This window comes from Sapajus apella, unplaced genomic scaffold (genome assembly GCF_009761245.1).
Source record: "Sapajus apella isolate SASKATOON/1434 unplaced genomic scaffold, GSC_monkey_1.0 scaffold37, whole genome shotgun sequence".
Classification (NCBI taxonomy): domain Eukaryota; kingdom Metazoa; phylum Chordata; class Mammalia; order Primates; family Cebidae; genus Sapajus; species Sapajus apella.
In genome coordinates this window covers 15,287,621-15,304,634 of record NW_022436977.1, presented here as the reverse complement: position 1 = coordinate 15,304,634, position 17,014 = coordinate 15,287,621, and the positions used below count along the sequence as shown (strand labels likewise).

Sequence of the window (17,014 nt, the reverse complement as noted above, 5' to 3'; positions counted from 1 at the left end):
TCAGCCTCCCAAAGCACTACAATTATAAGTATGAGCCATTACATTCAATCAGATATAATTTTCTTCTACAAGTAAGGAACATGCTCAAAAACTTTGAAAACTGTGGACTAAACACTGTTATGGACAAAGGAAATGAGTATGATTCATGTGTCACCAAGACTTGGGCACAGAATGGAGAACATATGACTTTCTATGTCATGGCTGGGTCATACAGTGACACCAGATAATGGTATTGCCTCCTTCCATTTCCAAGTGCTTTGGTGAGCACTGTAAGTACATCATCTCAGGCAGTGCTTTAAAAATCCAATGAGCTGTGACTATTTCAGCACCATTTTACAGATGAGGAAACTGAGGTTTAAAACAGTTGTGAGGGTTGTCTATAAAAGCAAGTCTCATACAATCCTGTGTTCTCCCAAACTGTGTTTCATGAGAAACAAGTCAGAAACTAAGAATCTCTTGACTGCGTTTTGGCTAATGGACTTACTGGTGCTCAGCCAACATCCTTCACTCTGGTGAAGAACAGAACCTCTCTAAACTAAAGCACAGTGAAGGGCTCACATTAATTCAATCACCTGGAGCAGTCACTTCCAGTCCTTTGAATCTAGGGAGCGCATTGCTGGGCTTGTTTAGGGAGCTCATTTTCCATCTAGACCTTTGGATAGTGGCCAGGAAAGCTTTCAGGCCTCCATCTCCCCATAAAGCAAATCTGCCTGACACTGTCACAAACTTTGTTCTCTTTTCTACCCATCATCTTTAATTTAGTGTTCCAGTGTCTGAAACACCGTTCTAGAGCTAGTAAATGGCCTATGAGTAGTAATTTATCTACAAAGAACTAATTTTGGGTAATTACCAGGGGAGCAAATTAAATTTCCCTCTGAGATTAATTTAATCACACAAAATTTTTTTCTCTCCAGGGTGTTTAGACACATATAACATTTTAAGTAGTTGCGATAAAATGTTTGCTTTCTTTTTTGACATCTAAAAAATGACTGAAAATACAGATCAAAAGAGAGAAAGACCTAGTATATGCTTTCTTCAGAGAGATAAGAGGAAGGCATACAAAATAGAAAATTAAAGAAAGCAAAGACTGTATTTCAGCAGGACTTTCCTGGGGCATCCCTAATGATCTCTTTGCCTCCTTTCTCTGCTGGGCCAGAGCTCATCCATGCCTCCTTCTTTTAGATCTACTGGGGATCTAGGGAGTCAGCACTAAGCTTTAGCCCATGAATTCATCTCAGCCTGAGCTTTAGGGATCTTGTATAATCAAACTGGGCATTTCTTTGAGTTGAGATGGGGGCTGGCTTGTTCAAGCCTATTTCCTGAACTACAGAAGATTCTTTGGACAACTTAGTGCAGATGGACTGCTTTGTTTATTAGGTCTAAAAATTAGACCATGTTCGTGCTGTTGTGTAGTCTGGGAACTAGGCCAAATTTCAAGACCTCAGTGTTTACAACAGTAAGAAAGACACAATGGGAAAGTCCAGTTAACAAGGAAAGGCACCCATAAAGAATTTCCCAAAGGGCCAAAGAGTTATAATAGCACGCTACACACAGTCTAATCCTCCATAGAACTCTACTTCCTATACTAGAGTTCTACATAAATAACACCACCGCCGGGCGCGGTGGCTCAAGCCTGTAATCCCAGCACTTTGGGAGGCTGAGGTGGGTGGATCACGAGGTCAAGAGATCAAGACCATCCTGGTCAACATGGTGAAACCCCGTCTCTACTAAAAATACAAAAAATTAGCTGGGCATGGTGGTGCGTGCCTATAATCCCAGCTACTCAGGAGGCTGAGGCAGGAGAATTGCCTGAACCCAGGAGGCGGAGGTTGCGGTGAGCCGAGATCACGCCATTGCACTCCAGCCTGGGTAACAAGAGTGAAACTCCATCTCAAAAAAATAAAAAAATAAAAAAAAAAATAACACCACCTTAGGGGTGGCTAAGCAATTTTCTCCTGAACCCCTAAGGATCAGATGGAAAGTGCATGAAGTTGTGAGCACCCTCTGCCATGCCCAGAGGGTACTGAAGCAATTGGCACCCTGATCCCCTCATGAAGATGTTCTCCCGCAATAGTCCTAGCCTTTGCTTGTCACCAGCGCCTTCACAGCCAGGGTTGGAGAGTAATCTATATTCAGGTAAATGCACAACACTTGGCTTTGTGTTTTTTGTTTGTTGAGTTGCTTTTGTTTGGGAGAAGTGTTGAGAGAGAGAGAGAATAGAAGACTAGGAAATGCAGAAGGAAAATTCTGTACATGAGGCAGGTAGGGGAGGTCAGGGGAAAGAAGAGTTTTAAAGCATATTCTATCATTAAAACACATCAATAATAATTTAGTAATTTATGAATAAAGTGTCAATCTTTAATTTTTGTGATTACATCATACACAATGGGTTTAATGAATTTTCACCAAATTTGAGGTTATACTTGAGATAGTCTGAGTTAAATAAAGACTACCATAAATTTGCTTTGGGGACTGACAATGGAGTCCCCTAATTACATACACAAAAATAGGCATTTGTCTTCTGTAGGAGTCAACATAGAGATTCAACAAAAAGCCCATGTGGGTGCTGAACAGAGCAAGAGCTTCACAGTGAGAAGATGCACAGTGAGTCTCCAATCAAAACTCACTAGGCCAGATGCTCGAAGTCACTGAACTGATTTGCAACTGAGCCACTTCTTACAGGAACAATTCTAAGTATCAGGCTCCAGGTCAAATAACAGTGTGATTTAGTTTAATAATGTTTAATAGTTAATGATCCACCAGAGCATCATTAGGAAGACCAGCTAGGAATCATCGTAAATGTACAAAACTACTGTGAAACAAAGCGGACCAGATCCTTTCCCTTTTTCCCTGAATTAATGAATGAATGAATGGCTCTGGCTGCAGCTCCTGAACATCCTCCACCATTTCATTCTACTGCCTTCATAAACCTCTTCCCTAGTACATTCCTCATCCATATTCCTCTTCCTGATTCACTCCATCTGACATAAGGATTAGAAAACAAAGTTCATCCAGTCCTTTAGGCAAGTATGTCAGTCTTCAGGAGGAAGAAGCCAGAGATGTCAGGGGGTTTGGAGAAAGAAAATCAGGAGGCTTGTCAGAAGAATAGACGACTGTGCTCTGTATTTCTCCCTCTGAGGGTCACCAAGGATGCTATCAATGAGACAAGGAATTTGAAGGGCTGGAAGAGGAAAAACCTAGGGGTCTGTGGCCTGAGCCCTTTTTTAGAAACTCGTTTTCCCCAAATGGTTAATGTTTCTTTTTATAAATTCGAAATGTATCAAGCCTGCTTTAGATACTCTCTTCCCACAATTGTCATTTCCAGTACTGTAAAATGAGTTGCCCATACGCTCAGTAAGGAAAGTGAAGCCCAGAAAGGCTAAAAGGCACTTGCATCGGCCTAGCCAGAGCCATGGCCCACAGCATCCCCTGGGTTTCTAGGAATTTTTCTGATTCCAGAACTAAAGAAGAGCGGACACTAGGAAGGCAAGAAGGCAGGAAGGCAGGAAGGCAGGAAGGTAAGGCAGACATGCCATACTGAAAAAAAACTACTTATGTGACAAGACGATCACCTTAAGCCTTAAACTTAATACACACAGGTTAAGAAGAAAGATCTTCCTCACAAACCTGGTTTCAGGAAAGCTTCAAGAACTTCTTGAAGACATTTTTCCCAAAAAGTCTACTCATATTTACCACAATGAAACAGCAATCCAGTTAAATAATACTTGAGCACAATTTTCCCAGGAGATAGAGTATTTAGGAAAAAGTGAGAGCTCAGAGTCCTGAACCTGAAAAGTGACTACATGTTTTACCAACTAAGCGACTTTTCTCTTAATTCCTCCAGTCCTTCATCTCCCACATGTAAATTTACATACGAATATCTACCATGCAGAGCTGTTGTAAAGATTAAATAATACATGTAAAGTGCTTAGCACTGTGCTCAATAATTAAATACTTTCCCCACACCTCCACCACCTCTTTGCTTTTACCAAAATCCTCCAAGCATTATTAACCAAACTAAGAAGAAACAATCAGTTCAGAACTTCTGAAACACAAATATGTATATGAATCATTTTGGGTTTTATAAAAATGCAGTGACAAACCTGTAATTTTGTGGTGGGGCCTGAGAGTCTGCATTTCTAATAAGCTCCAGGTAAGGCCAATGATGCCGGTCTGTCTGTGGACCACACTTCAAGAAGCAGAGTATTAAAGAGCTCTAAGAGTTTTGAAAGGCACAAATTGCTGCAGTATAGGAAAGGTTACATGCAGCTTTTTTCAAAAGCTGATGTAAGTTAAATTAGTACAAATCCAAGGGAGTCCCATTTGCGTACTAAAGACCGTGAACCTTAGGTGGTACTGCATTCCCCCCAACAGGCCGTGGAGTTGAATCGATGTCACAGATCAAACACTGAAATGCCTTACTCTGGAACTTAGGCTAGAAGTAAAAGGTGTCCTTTTGACTCAGGTGAAGATACTTTTCTGGACTTCTTTTTCAATCCTTTAAGAAAAGTATATTGGATGAAAAGAAAAAATCAGTGAAAAATCGGATTTTTTTTTTTCAGCACTTTCAGTTTAAGCTCTGGCAAAAAAAAAAATGATCAGATCAAGCATCAAGCTGGAAAACAAAGGAACCATGGAAGAAATTCCACAGGTATCTGGAAGCAAGGAGGAGCAGAGCAGACTGAGGAGAAGGAATAGGGATCAAAGAAATTCTTATTTTTTAAAAATGTACATTTCAAAATACACAGGCATCATTTGCACAGGCAATAGCATATAGGTTCTGAATGGTTTTAGGAATTTAATAATAACTATTTGTTGATAAAACATAAATTCAGAACTATTCTAATGTCAAAATATCTTAAATATTGATTTTAAGTATATATAAAATTCACATTTGAATTAAAGAAACAAAAAAAAATAACTGTTTTTTATATTTAAAGCATTCAATTCCAGTATACTCTGGAAGTACTTTTCAATTAGCTCACCATTTTCTTTTATCAGTTTAGGTTCAGATCTACTTAAAGGTGACTGGCACTTGGCTTTCTGAGGTACCAAATCATTCTCCAAATCCAAACAGAGATTCAAATTACAGTGCAAATTGGGAAGTTTTCAAACCAAGTCAGGTCATTTTTACATTACATAAATAAAACATGGTATTTTACCATTCTTTTATTCTCTCTGAAAGACATATATTACCAGTACAAACGACTGTAATAAAAGAAATGCATTTATCTCTTCCTAGAAAATTATCTTCCTTACCCAGATACAGTGAAAATGTTTATTATAATTTAACACCATTCATTTTCATACTTAACTTTGTAATGTCTTATACTCTTATTTCATTTATGCATGTGAAATAATCTCAAAATTCCAACGGTTCTTGAAGGGCTGAGACCTTATACATTTTAAGTGTCTAGAGCAGTTAACAAAGTGATACACAAGAATTACTCAATACCTGAGATACAGTTTGGATGTGTCCCCACCCAAGTCTCATACTGAAATGTAATCTCCAGTGTTAGAGGTGGGGCCTAGCAGGAGGTGATTGGATCATGACAGCAGTTTCTCAAGGATGGCTTAGCACCATCCCCCTTGGTACTGTCCTTACAACAATGAGTGAGTCCCAGTGAGATCTGGTCATTTAAAAGTGTGTCACCTTCCCACTCCCACTCTTGCTCCTGCTTTCACCATGTGATGTGCCTGTTCCCCCTTCATCTTCTATCATGACTGGAAGCTTCCTCAGGCCTCCCTAGAAGCAGATGCCACTATGCCTCCTATACAGCCTGCAGAACCCAGTCAATTAATCCTCTTTTCTTATAAATTACCCAGTCTTAGGTACTTCTTTATGGCAATGCAAGAACAGCCTAATACAATAGGGCTAATGAATGCAACTGGAAAAAATACAAAATGATACAGGAGAGGAAAACAATTCCACTCAGGAGAAAATAACATGAGCTAATATAATTTTTCATAATTAATGACCCGTGACAATAATTTTCAGTATATAACCTAAAGAAGTACTTTTGCCAAAGAAAGATAGGCACTAGCATACAGATTTTTCGCATTATTCAGCACAACAACATGCATTTTATTAATTTTCTCATATCGGAGTGCAAGGGAGAAAAAAAATCAAATATCCCTTTAGCTCATTTTCTCATCTAGAAAAGTCTGAATAATGCTTTCTCTGCAAAGCATTATAAAGAAGTTCAGCTCATTTGTGCTTCTAACCTCGTAAAAGTCTTTCTTAGGACAATGGCTTTTTTGTGGTATTGGGTCTACAAGACTCTTTGAAATATCAAACATGGAACTAAGTGGTTTGCAAGAATTGTAGGAACATGACTTGGGGAGGAATCTTCAAAGTTCAATTATTCATTCTGTCCTTCTCCTTCCATACACATAAGAAGTCATCTAAATCAGCACTATAATAGATAAGTTTTTTAAAAAGCCTTTCTGCTTATAAAAACAGAGAGCAATATTACTAAATAATTAGACAAAAATTGGGCTGCCAGCACCAACAGTTCATTATAGAAATTGGAACAAGTAAACAAGACATAATGATTAATGGCCCAGCAGCAACCTACAGGGACGTCTCTAGTGATAAGATGCATGTTCTTAACTGTGTTGTGCTCAGTATTTTTATTGCTAACTTGGATCAGTGATTAATTTGAGTTGCCCATTGGAACACTAGGGGAGCTTTAAAAAAAAAAATGCCTGGACTCCACTCCCAAAGCTTCTGATGTAATTGGCTCGTTTGTTTAAATATCAATGACAATGCAGACAGACGCTAAGTCCACAAAGACAAAAAAATAAAAGGAATAGTTTAATGACAGAGTAAGTGCCTATTATGTGCCAACAAGCCTTATGACAAGCAAGATATGGAGATAAATGTGACATAGTCCTTATTATTAACAATAAAAATAAAATTAATATGAGATTAATAGACTCAACAGTCACTGAAAAGATAGTGCAGTCTCAGACTCCATTAATAATCTTTCTGTACTTCAAAATGGTCATATAAATTCTAGAATACTGTGACTTTGGAGCAACCCACTTGAAGAAGTTATAGAAAAGCTGAGGCTCACTGAAAAGAAAAGGAATAGCAGGTGATTTTCCTGGGGTTGGGTTTATTCAATGAATTCATGATTGATATTTTAAACACAAATATCAGAAGTGTTATTACATAAAACAGAAGACATGTTTGCTCTGCTTTGGCCTCTGAAGAAAAGCTAAAACAATTGAGCATAAATCAAGAGAATATCAATTTGGCTCAATTGATGAAAAAATTGCCAAATGATTAAAACTACCAAAATATGGAAAAGGCTGTTTGGGGAGGTAATGAGGTCCCCTCTTCTAGAGGGATATAAGCACAAAAGGATGTGTAGTTGGTTAGAATTCTGTATATAGAGAAATAAATGGACAAGTTTTGAAGGCTAATTCCAAACTGAGATTTCACAGTTTATTACTTAAGCTAATTTCCTTGCAGTACCTAAGAAATCAAGTTTTCCTTTTGTATAAAAAAAGCCCTTCTTCCCTAAACTTTCAGACAATTGTTATAGGATGATGTCACCATCTACAACATACCTAGATGACACCTGACCAGCCACATCTGTAATAATATGGTCCTGATTCACCGGATTGACAACCAGAAAGTATACATAAAACCTGCAATCAGGGCTGCTAAAGACACCAAGCCAAGGGTATCAGGAGCTAGAGATTTAGGTCACCAATCTCACCATGTGACTCTGATTGCTCTCCTCTGCTTAATTCCTCTGAGAACAGTCTCTCATTATTCAAGCAAGAACATTCTTACAAAACTGTATACACTTCCTCACAACTACAACCTTAACCCTGTGCACACACTTATGCAACAGACATGGATTTATTCACATGCATATAACCCAAGTCTTGGATCATTTTTAAAGTATTATAGTGCCTTCAAGTTTAGTACCTAAGAAGCTTGCTTTTGTACTAAACCTGCATATTGTATACTTGAAATATTAGTCCTTTCTCATGCTACTATAACAAAATACCTGAGACTGGTAATTTATAACGGCAAGACGTTTAATGGGCTCATCGTTCTGCAGGCTGTACAGGAAGCACAGGGGCTTCTGCTTCTGGGGAAGCCTCAAGAAATGTGGAATCATGGTAGAAGGCAAAGGGGAAGCAGACACATCTTACATGGTCGAAGCAGGAGCAAAAGAGAGAAGAAGGAGGTGCTGCACACTTTTAAACAACCAGATCTCAGGATAACTTACTCTCACTGTCATGAGGACAGCACTGAGGAAATGGTGCTAACCCACTCACGAGAACTTTATCCTCATAATCCAGTCACCTTCTACCAGGCCTCACCTCCAACACTGGGGATTATGATTAGACATGAGATTTGGTGGCAACACAGATCCAAATCATATCGCTTGATAATTGCTATGACAGTAGATTTTAAGTGTTCCCATTCCCCCAAAAAATGGTAATTTATGTGAGACAAGGCATATGTTAATTAGCTCAATTTAGCCATCTTGTAACGTATACATATTTTAAAACATCATGTTATGTACCATAAGTATATACAATTTTTATTTGTCAAAGAAAAGAAACTACATAGAAAGTCAGGTATAAAATGTGACAGTAATCTGGGCACTGGTTTCATAATAGTGGACATGAATTTAAGACTACCTTTTTACATAAATGATTTGATCTTTCAACAACAAAATATAAAAGATTATTGTTATAATCTTTTAGCAATTTGATTCCCAGAACCAGAGCATTTGGTCCAGTAAAGAAGATTACAAAACAAGATAAAAACCACTTTGAGACCGTTGGGGTTCGTGGTTTTTCCGTTAAACTCTCAGTTGTTACTGAACTTGCCCAATTTCATCCACACAGTTGATTTATGGATTATTCTCATGAAGTATTTGCCAACAAAGGAAACTGCATTTATAGTTCTTTCTTCACAAATAACTTGCCCTTCTTTCTATGTCATCTTTTCATTTCTCAATCTTAAATTTATTGCCTTATAGCCAAGCTATAATAGAGCAAAATTCTTTCATCAAACACTGCTAATTTTAACTCTTATAATTCCAATTACATATTGCTTGCATACTTTTCAGTTTTGTACCATTGCAGTGAAGAAAGTAGAAGTAAAAATAAATCTGTATTTTTTTTTTTTTTTACTAAAACATTACTTCTCAAAGCAGATGGAATGGGAACTAGTTTATGAGGATGCTTGAAATTATCTCAAGCCTGGGACAGGTAAATAACAAATACCTCAGAGAACTTAAGTAGATTCTTTAATTACCTTAATGTGCCATTTTAGAATATTTAGGAATAGAAATTCGGAGGCTAGAAAACAAAAAGATTAAAACAGGCAAACTAAATTGGAGAAACAAGAAGTCAGACAAATGCTTAGCTAAAGAATAACACTACTTAAACAAACCAGATGTCAAGAAGATTAAAAAATATTTATGCTTTTATACTCTTCAATCCAGAAAGAAAATGAATTTGAGAGATGTCCAAAAAATATCTTTTCTTCTACAAATATTTATAAAGAAAAAATTAAAACCTCTGCCGTGTCAAACTTAGAATAACATACACAGATATGAACAGCACACAAAACAGAAGCCGTTTTTAATGTTTGCTAAAAGCCACTGTTACTATGGTGATGCCCCAATACAAAAAAGCAACAACAACGAAAAACCCATAACAAATACAAGTTACTGGTGTTTTCCATGACTAATTCCAACTTGTCACATTGCTTGTCATCAACTATACTCTTCAGCTGGTGCATGAATTGCCCTGGTCATCAGGACTATAGGTGAGGGTCTATGTCATGTAGGCAGTACAACTATGCTGCTCAAGAAGAAAAGATAGAGAAACCCAAATGTCCCATCAGTCTGGGGATGTGTTTTAACATGGTGACATCCCTAGAGTCTCCCAAATAAAATATTTGTAGAGTTTTACCCTTCCATGGATTTTAAATACATACCTAAAAAGCCAAAACATGTGAGAGATTGATTTTAAAATGGCTGACCAAATTTCAGTAAGCCTGAAGGCTTTTATGCTGTTTCTCTCCTTTTTATTACAAGCTAATAATCGAATTAATTCAACCTCACTCCCTCTTTCTTTTTTTTACAGTTTGTGGGGTTTTTTTCTTCCCTCTGACTTTCAAGCCTCAACTTTCTTAAAAAATTAAAACTGCTTTCTTGAGGTCCTCCAGTTACTTCCTTCTATTAAAGATGCTTTCCCTTAGTTCTTAATGTCATGGGCACCTACCATTAGACCTGTTCACCATTTCCTCTTTCCTGAGACCATTCCCTTCCTTAACACTTCCCTCCACCAACCTCTCTTCATTCATCTCAATCCTTCTTTCCTCCACTTCTTCTTCAGTTCTCTCCCTCCCACTCTCCAACAAACTGAGTTTCCCCATACCTCACACTCAACACGTTCCGTCACTGCTTAATGAGTAGTCCCACTTCTCTCCTAACTTTAAGCATCTCCTTCCAGCTGATATTCTTAAATCTACAGCTCTCACCACATCCAACTTCTGTTCCCTATTAACCTGGCCATTTCTACTTGGGTATCTGGCCTATTTTATCTGGAGGGCAAATAAAACCCCTTTTCACTTTGTGACTACCCAGCTCCTGACAGCCAATTACTTCATATTTAAACTCTTTTTTTTAAATAGTCTGGTCTCACCTACCCAAGCCATATTTCCTCATGACACACTCTCACTTTCTTAGCCTATAGTCTAAGGTCCCACTACAGGCTTTTGCTCCTGCCTCTCCTTGCTAACACTGGTGGTACAAATAAACAAACAAGGCATGAATCACTTCCCATTCCCTCTGGCAAAACTTCCTCAAATATTTTTTTGTACTTTGAGCTCTCCTTTCCCTAGCATTTACAGGCCACATCATAAAATTAGAATTTTGCAGCATCTTTTCATTCTTACCTATTATTAGGTTGATTCTACTGTGCTGGGCTTCTCTTCCTGAGTAGATTATATTTGCTCCTCGAAGGTAGAAAGCAAAATTTGTACCCACTTTCTTAATAGCTCCAGTAGCACTCAACAAACTGCTAGCCTAAGCAGGCAGGTCCTTGTAAGGTCCTTGTAGCATGTACTTTAGGGTCCACCTAAACATATTCTTCCTATACTAGCTTCTTCATATATTGTTATCCCTTTGACTTTTCTATGCTTTTTGTACATTACCTCAAATGCTCTTTGAAAGTAAATAAGGAAAAGGCAACAAACATACATGTTGCTAGGTATAGAGCAGGTATGTTGTGAATATTAAATTTTTTAAATGATTTTTATTTCTATAAAAGAAAAGGGGACAATTAATTGTCTATGCACCCCACACACAGGAACATGAAATTTGCCTGTTAAGCTATTCTTTTCTCAGAGAAACACAGATACATCATTATTATGTGGGCCTAAAGAGGCCCAGTGACCATCTCAGCTCACACACTCAGAATGATGGTGAACCATATTTTTCTACTCTACTCTCAACCACTTAGATTCTGAGTTAAAAGGAAAGAGAAGTTTCCTGACTATGGAAATGTACAGTCTTGTTTTAATGGGTGGGAGGGAAATAAAAGGAGTTCATGTTGCAGGGAGCTTAGTGGTGTGATTGTAGCACTGACTGCGGAGAGTTGGAGGCACTCAACCATATTGTTGCACTGAATGAACACTGGAAAATCCAAATGGGCATTGTTTTACCAGCCACAAAAATCACAAGAACGGCAATAGATTTCATCCAATAACCATAATGTCAACAAGGTATTTTCAGATTCTAGGAATAAATTACACAATTAGAATAATAATTTTTGGGTGGGAGTCTTTCTAAGCATGTAAAACTATTGGTTAAGCCTTCACCAATTTACATAATCCCATGTACTTCCTATATGGGATCAATAATTCCCCTCAGGAAAAAAATCCTTTAAAAACTGCCCATCTACCTTTGTGCATTAAATATATTCAGATAGGCCAGGCACAGTGGCTCATGACTATAATCCCAGCACTTTGGGAGACCGAGGCAGGCAGATCATGAGGTCAAGAGATTGAGACCATCCTGGCCAACATGGTGAAACCCCATCTCTACTAAAAATACAAAAATTAGCTGTATGTGTTGGCAGACGTCTGTAGTCCCAGCTACTAGGGAGGCTGAGGCAGGAGAATCACTTGAACCCAGGAGGTGGAGTTTGCCGTGAGCCAAGATTGTGCCACTGCACTCCAGCCTGCAACAGAGCGAGACTAAGTCTCAAATATATATATTCAGATAAAATTTATTAAGTGTTTTGCTTTACTGAATTTTCTGAGTTTGAGACAGGATAAGTTTCTCATCACTCAAATGAGTTCATCTCCCTTCTCAAATTCTGTTAAAGTTCAAGAGAAGTGAATGGGGATAGATCATGCCTGGGCCTATGTGAAAGAAAGTGAGAGAATAAGAACCAGTGGGAAGCAGTGCTTTCCATCATCATTTTTTTAAACTCTTAAACAAAATCAGAAAATAGCTATAATTAAGCTAACACTTTCTAACATCTTTTAACATTAATACATTTTAATACAATTCAACTGTTTTCACCACTTCTACCATTCACTCTGAAATCCTTTTAACAGAAATGAGCCTGGCTGTTTGGCTCACTCACAATTTTTTTTTTTAACCATTATTAACATTAACATGTTTTAATACAACTGTTTTCATTACTTCTATTATTCATTCCTATTACTAACCAAGAAAACATTGAACTCCCTTCTAATGAGAATAATAATTTTAGCTATTGGCTCACTCTCCCTCCACTCTTCAATCTCATTTTGTTTTACACGTTTTGGCAGTCTAAATCCCTATTGCAATTTTGTTTTTACCTTCCAGTTCTCACAGTACCATGTCTAATTTACCAATAAATTTGACTTAGAATCATTAAACTTATCTTTTATGTTCTAAACGCTTTATCTCTCAAAAGTGCTTTTAATCACTTTTAAGCCTGTGCTATGTCCTGTAATGTGATTTGCAGCTTTAGAGTTTGTTGATAAATGAAGGTTCTCAAACTACTGAAGTATCTTCAGCCAGCCTTCCAGGAAAAAAGTTTGCTTGGCCAGGTTTAATGTTTCTGTAAATCGCACAACTTTTCTGAGCTATCTGTAAATTTTTCTCCCAAATTCTTACCTACAAAAAAGCCCAGGGTAATATTTAAGGCCATTCTTAGCCTCATGTTGTAAAATTGTGTTTCTTTATCTACTTTTGTCTTTAGAGTATATTTACCAGTGGTTATGTGAGGGAAGGGGAAGGGATTGGGGTTTGTTTTGTTGTTGTTGTTGTTTGGTTGGTTTTTTGTTTTGTATGGTTTTTTTTTTTTTTTTTTTTTTTTTGGTCTGTTTTCCAAGATTGGTCAAAAGAGCTACATGACATCACAAGAAAAACACAGGTTTTAGAATGTGGCCAATCTGCATTCAAATTCCAGTTTTGCTGCCTCTTAGTTGCATGACTTAGACAGCTTACTAATTGGAGCCCCATCTTCATCTCAGTGGGTTTTGTGGAAGATTGAAATATGTTCAAAGCATCTGGTCCACAGTTGAGTTTAAGCTGTATGGATGTAAGCTATTATCTGTGTGACCCTGAGCACGTAACTTAAGTGAGATCTCTATGGCTTAATGTTTTAATATACTAAAAAAAGATACTAAGTAAGAAATAACAGTATTTCATGGACTAGTTACAAGATTAAATATGTTTCATATAGTAGAGTGCTTAAAACCATGCCTTTCATATAGCGAGCCTGACCTGTTTTAAGCTATTATTATCACTATCTTTATTATGACTATCACAATTAAGTAGGTCTCTGTCAATATCCATGCTGAGATTGTAAGAAAAATTCCAAAACTCATCAAATGCTCTCACAGAGTAGGTAGTCAATAACCTTCTCACTTAATGACTGTCATTTCAACATGGCTTATCTGGGAAGGTGGCCTCTGCTACCACAATCATTTACACTGTTAGTCCTCGTTTTGGTGCATTACTTTCTCTACTATTAGATCATCTGCATAATTTATCAACAACTTTCACACCTTTAGTATCACAGATTTGCTCATTTGTTGGCATATTATCTGCCACAAAATGTTTACAAGTTTATATAACTATTCAATATCTGAAATTTTACATTTATCAATTTATAATTGATAAGTTATAAATTATCGATTTTATAATTTTATGATTACTATTACTGATATACTTTATCCATTGCTTTATGGGGAATCTAAAATTTATTATGAGTACTTGCCCACAGCCTTGTCAGATTTAAGAGAAAAATCCATATAAAAAGCGTAGCACAGGATCTGGTACACAATAAGTACGTAATAAATTCAGCTAGTCTTATTATCAAATATGTTACATAAATTGTGTAATTTAATCCTTTAGTTAATAATCCTATGAGAAAAATTCCCCCATTCCATAGATGAAACAACTGATGCTCAGAGAAATAAGTACATTGAGATCCCATGAGTACAATGAGAGAGAAAGGATTCAACCTACGTTAGATCTTATCCTAAAATACTTTTTCCACTACATTTGAGGGAATTTCATTTCTCCTTTCATCTTTTACATAATCGGTTTTGGTTTATCCCCATCTTCTTTTCAGCTTTTTTGGTGAAGACATTACTTCTTCAGTTATTATGAGCATTCTCCCTGGGATATGTTGAAGCCTCTCAAAATTCATTTCCATTTGGAGTGATACTCTTGAAGGCTGGGGAAGACCAAGCAGAAGACCCCAGGATGTTGTTTTTCTTAAAAGGATATTCTATTTACGGCTTTTAAAAATAAGGCTTAAAATCAGATAGGCATAGGTTCAAATGCCAGTTATACTTAGACTCGCTTATAGGGCTGTTGTATTTTGTTCTACTTTACTCCTTACAGTAACTGTATGAAATAGGTACTTTGATTATCCCCAACATGCAGCAGAATAGACTGGGGCTGAGAGAGGCTCGACAGCTCACTGTGAGGTCAGTAATCCTTTTGGGTGTTCCAGAATCAAGGAAACATCAGCCAGGCGTAGTGGGAGGTCCTGTGCTCCTTCTAGGAGCATGGCAGCTGCTCATTCCCTCTGAACCACAATGGAAGTCCTTTGATCTGGGATATCTGTGCCCCTCTCTGCTCTGCAGCTTTTCTTTCTCAACTTTTGCTATCATTCTTGGTTTTGTCAACCCATAGATTTTGTTCTTATCTTGGTATGTTTTAACTCAGAGATGGAGCTGCCTTGTTCAATCTCCTGTGGCCACAGGATACTCTTCTACTGCCTTGTCATTATTAGGAAACCCGACAGAAAAGAGCCACAGCCAAACGCGTGTGCTTTTGTTCAATATCATGAAAGCTCAACAGAAAAATCACCTCTATATCATTAGCATATTATGACTTTTAAAGGAAAGAAAGATCTGAAGCAATCATAGCAAATTGTTAACATCTATTCAATATGCGTGGTAGGCACATGATGCTATTCCCCATACTTCTCTGTGAGTCTGCAATATTCCATAATTAAGAAAAAATAACTGTAAATTGAAAAGAGCATACCATTTTACAAAGCACAAACAAAATAAGGCTTTCCTTATAGGGTTATTACTCACAGAAGGAAAATACTTGTTATACATTGGAAAACAAGTAAATGCAGCCAAGTACTTAAATGCATAATTACCCCATAGCAGATTAGTTATTGCTGGGGGTTTCTCTCAAGATCTTAAATATAAATGTATCTAGTTTTCTGATTTGGGACTTGATGGTCAAGGCTTTCAGAGGTCATTCTCTACAGTTAAAGGACTGGCTATAGGATGGATGGAAGGGCATGGGGCCATGTCTGGTGTTCACCAGGAGGGCTGAATGACCATATGTCAGGAGGCCATATAGAGTGACATTTGTCACCTTAGGGAATTATAACCCCTCCCTCCCCCAGGCTAAGAAGCATATTTATTAGCCTCCTGAGAGGGATTTCTTGTCTCAAGAGTGACTTACTTTAACAAAGCTTGCAAGACTGATAAATAAAATCAGAGTGTCAGTATATTGTTCTACAATGAACAATCTGTCATAGAGATGGCATACTGAATTCCTATACGGAAACCTACATTGAAAATCAAATTATAACCACAAGTTTGCATGACTAGCTCAGCCTGAGAAAAAAGAAACTGTTAGCTACCTCTCCTAAATATCAAGCTATAGTAGCCCAAAGCATTCATCTCCATATGGGAAAGATCTGCCAGTAGGAACAAAACACAAAAAAACTCCATGGACCAAAACTCTCCTATAGCTAATGCCTAATGGACACTGCCAAATTTTGCCCCTGAGACTCTCATATTTCTATGTTTTAATAGCCATCACACCCTTCTTTGAATTGAGACTTTCTTTCATTAAATGTGCTGGTAAACTCAATCACATAACAGGTCTTATAGGCCACGTGTCACCAACTGTCTATCTTACAGCTTATGAAAGATTCTAGGTAGTAACTTAGATTGAGTCACAGAAGAATAAGATCTTTATAAAGGCCCATGATGTATTCATGAAGTTGTTTACCACTGTAGCCTAAGACACTGCCAGTCACTTAGTAGACATTCAATAAATATTCCTTATGTCAATGAAGAAAATTCTCACTTAAAAAAAATTGTTCAGTACAAGCTTAAAGCCCACACATGTAATCATTCTGTAAATACAATCATTCAGGACCTGGGAACCTTATCCTATGTATATTCTTACAAATTCAGCCTGAGTCGCTTAGAGAAAACACCTCAAATGCCATTCATCAACCACTAGCTAACGTCACTACATCCATCACCAAGTACTACAAAAAAGGTTTCTTTTCCTATTATTCCCATGTATACTACTAACCAAATGGGTACCCAAATGATCTAAACATCAATTCTTGAGAAAGAAGAGATTTTATCATCTTCCCATGACAATAAGCATACCAACTACTCTTTGTGGGAGAGAAGTAAGTTTGTAAACATTGCTAAGAACTAATCCCAGCTGCTGGGGAGGCTGAGGCAGGAGAA

At 37.4% G+C, this 17,014-nt stretch overlaps 1 protein-coding gene across 6 annotated transcripts in view; it reads right to left on the bottom strand.

Moving 5' to 3' along the window:
* ATP8B4 (ATPase phospholipid transporting 8B4 (putative)) overlaps positions 1-17,014 on the bottom strand; it is a 381,647-nt gene that overhangs the window by 330,374 nt on the left and 34,259 nt on the right. Inside the window, exon 1 of one of the 6 annotated variants that reach the window (XM_032297800.1) lies at positions 4,423-5,552. The exons of the other annotated variants lie outside the window; for them this stretch is intronic. The gene's annotated coding sequence lies outside the window, so the exon portion shown is untranslated. Of the gene's footprint in view, positions 1-4,422; positions 5,553-17,014 lie in introns of those variants that run through there. 6 annotated transcript variants of the gene reach the window in all.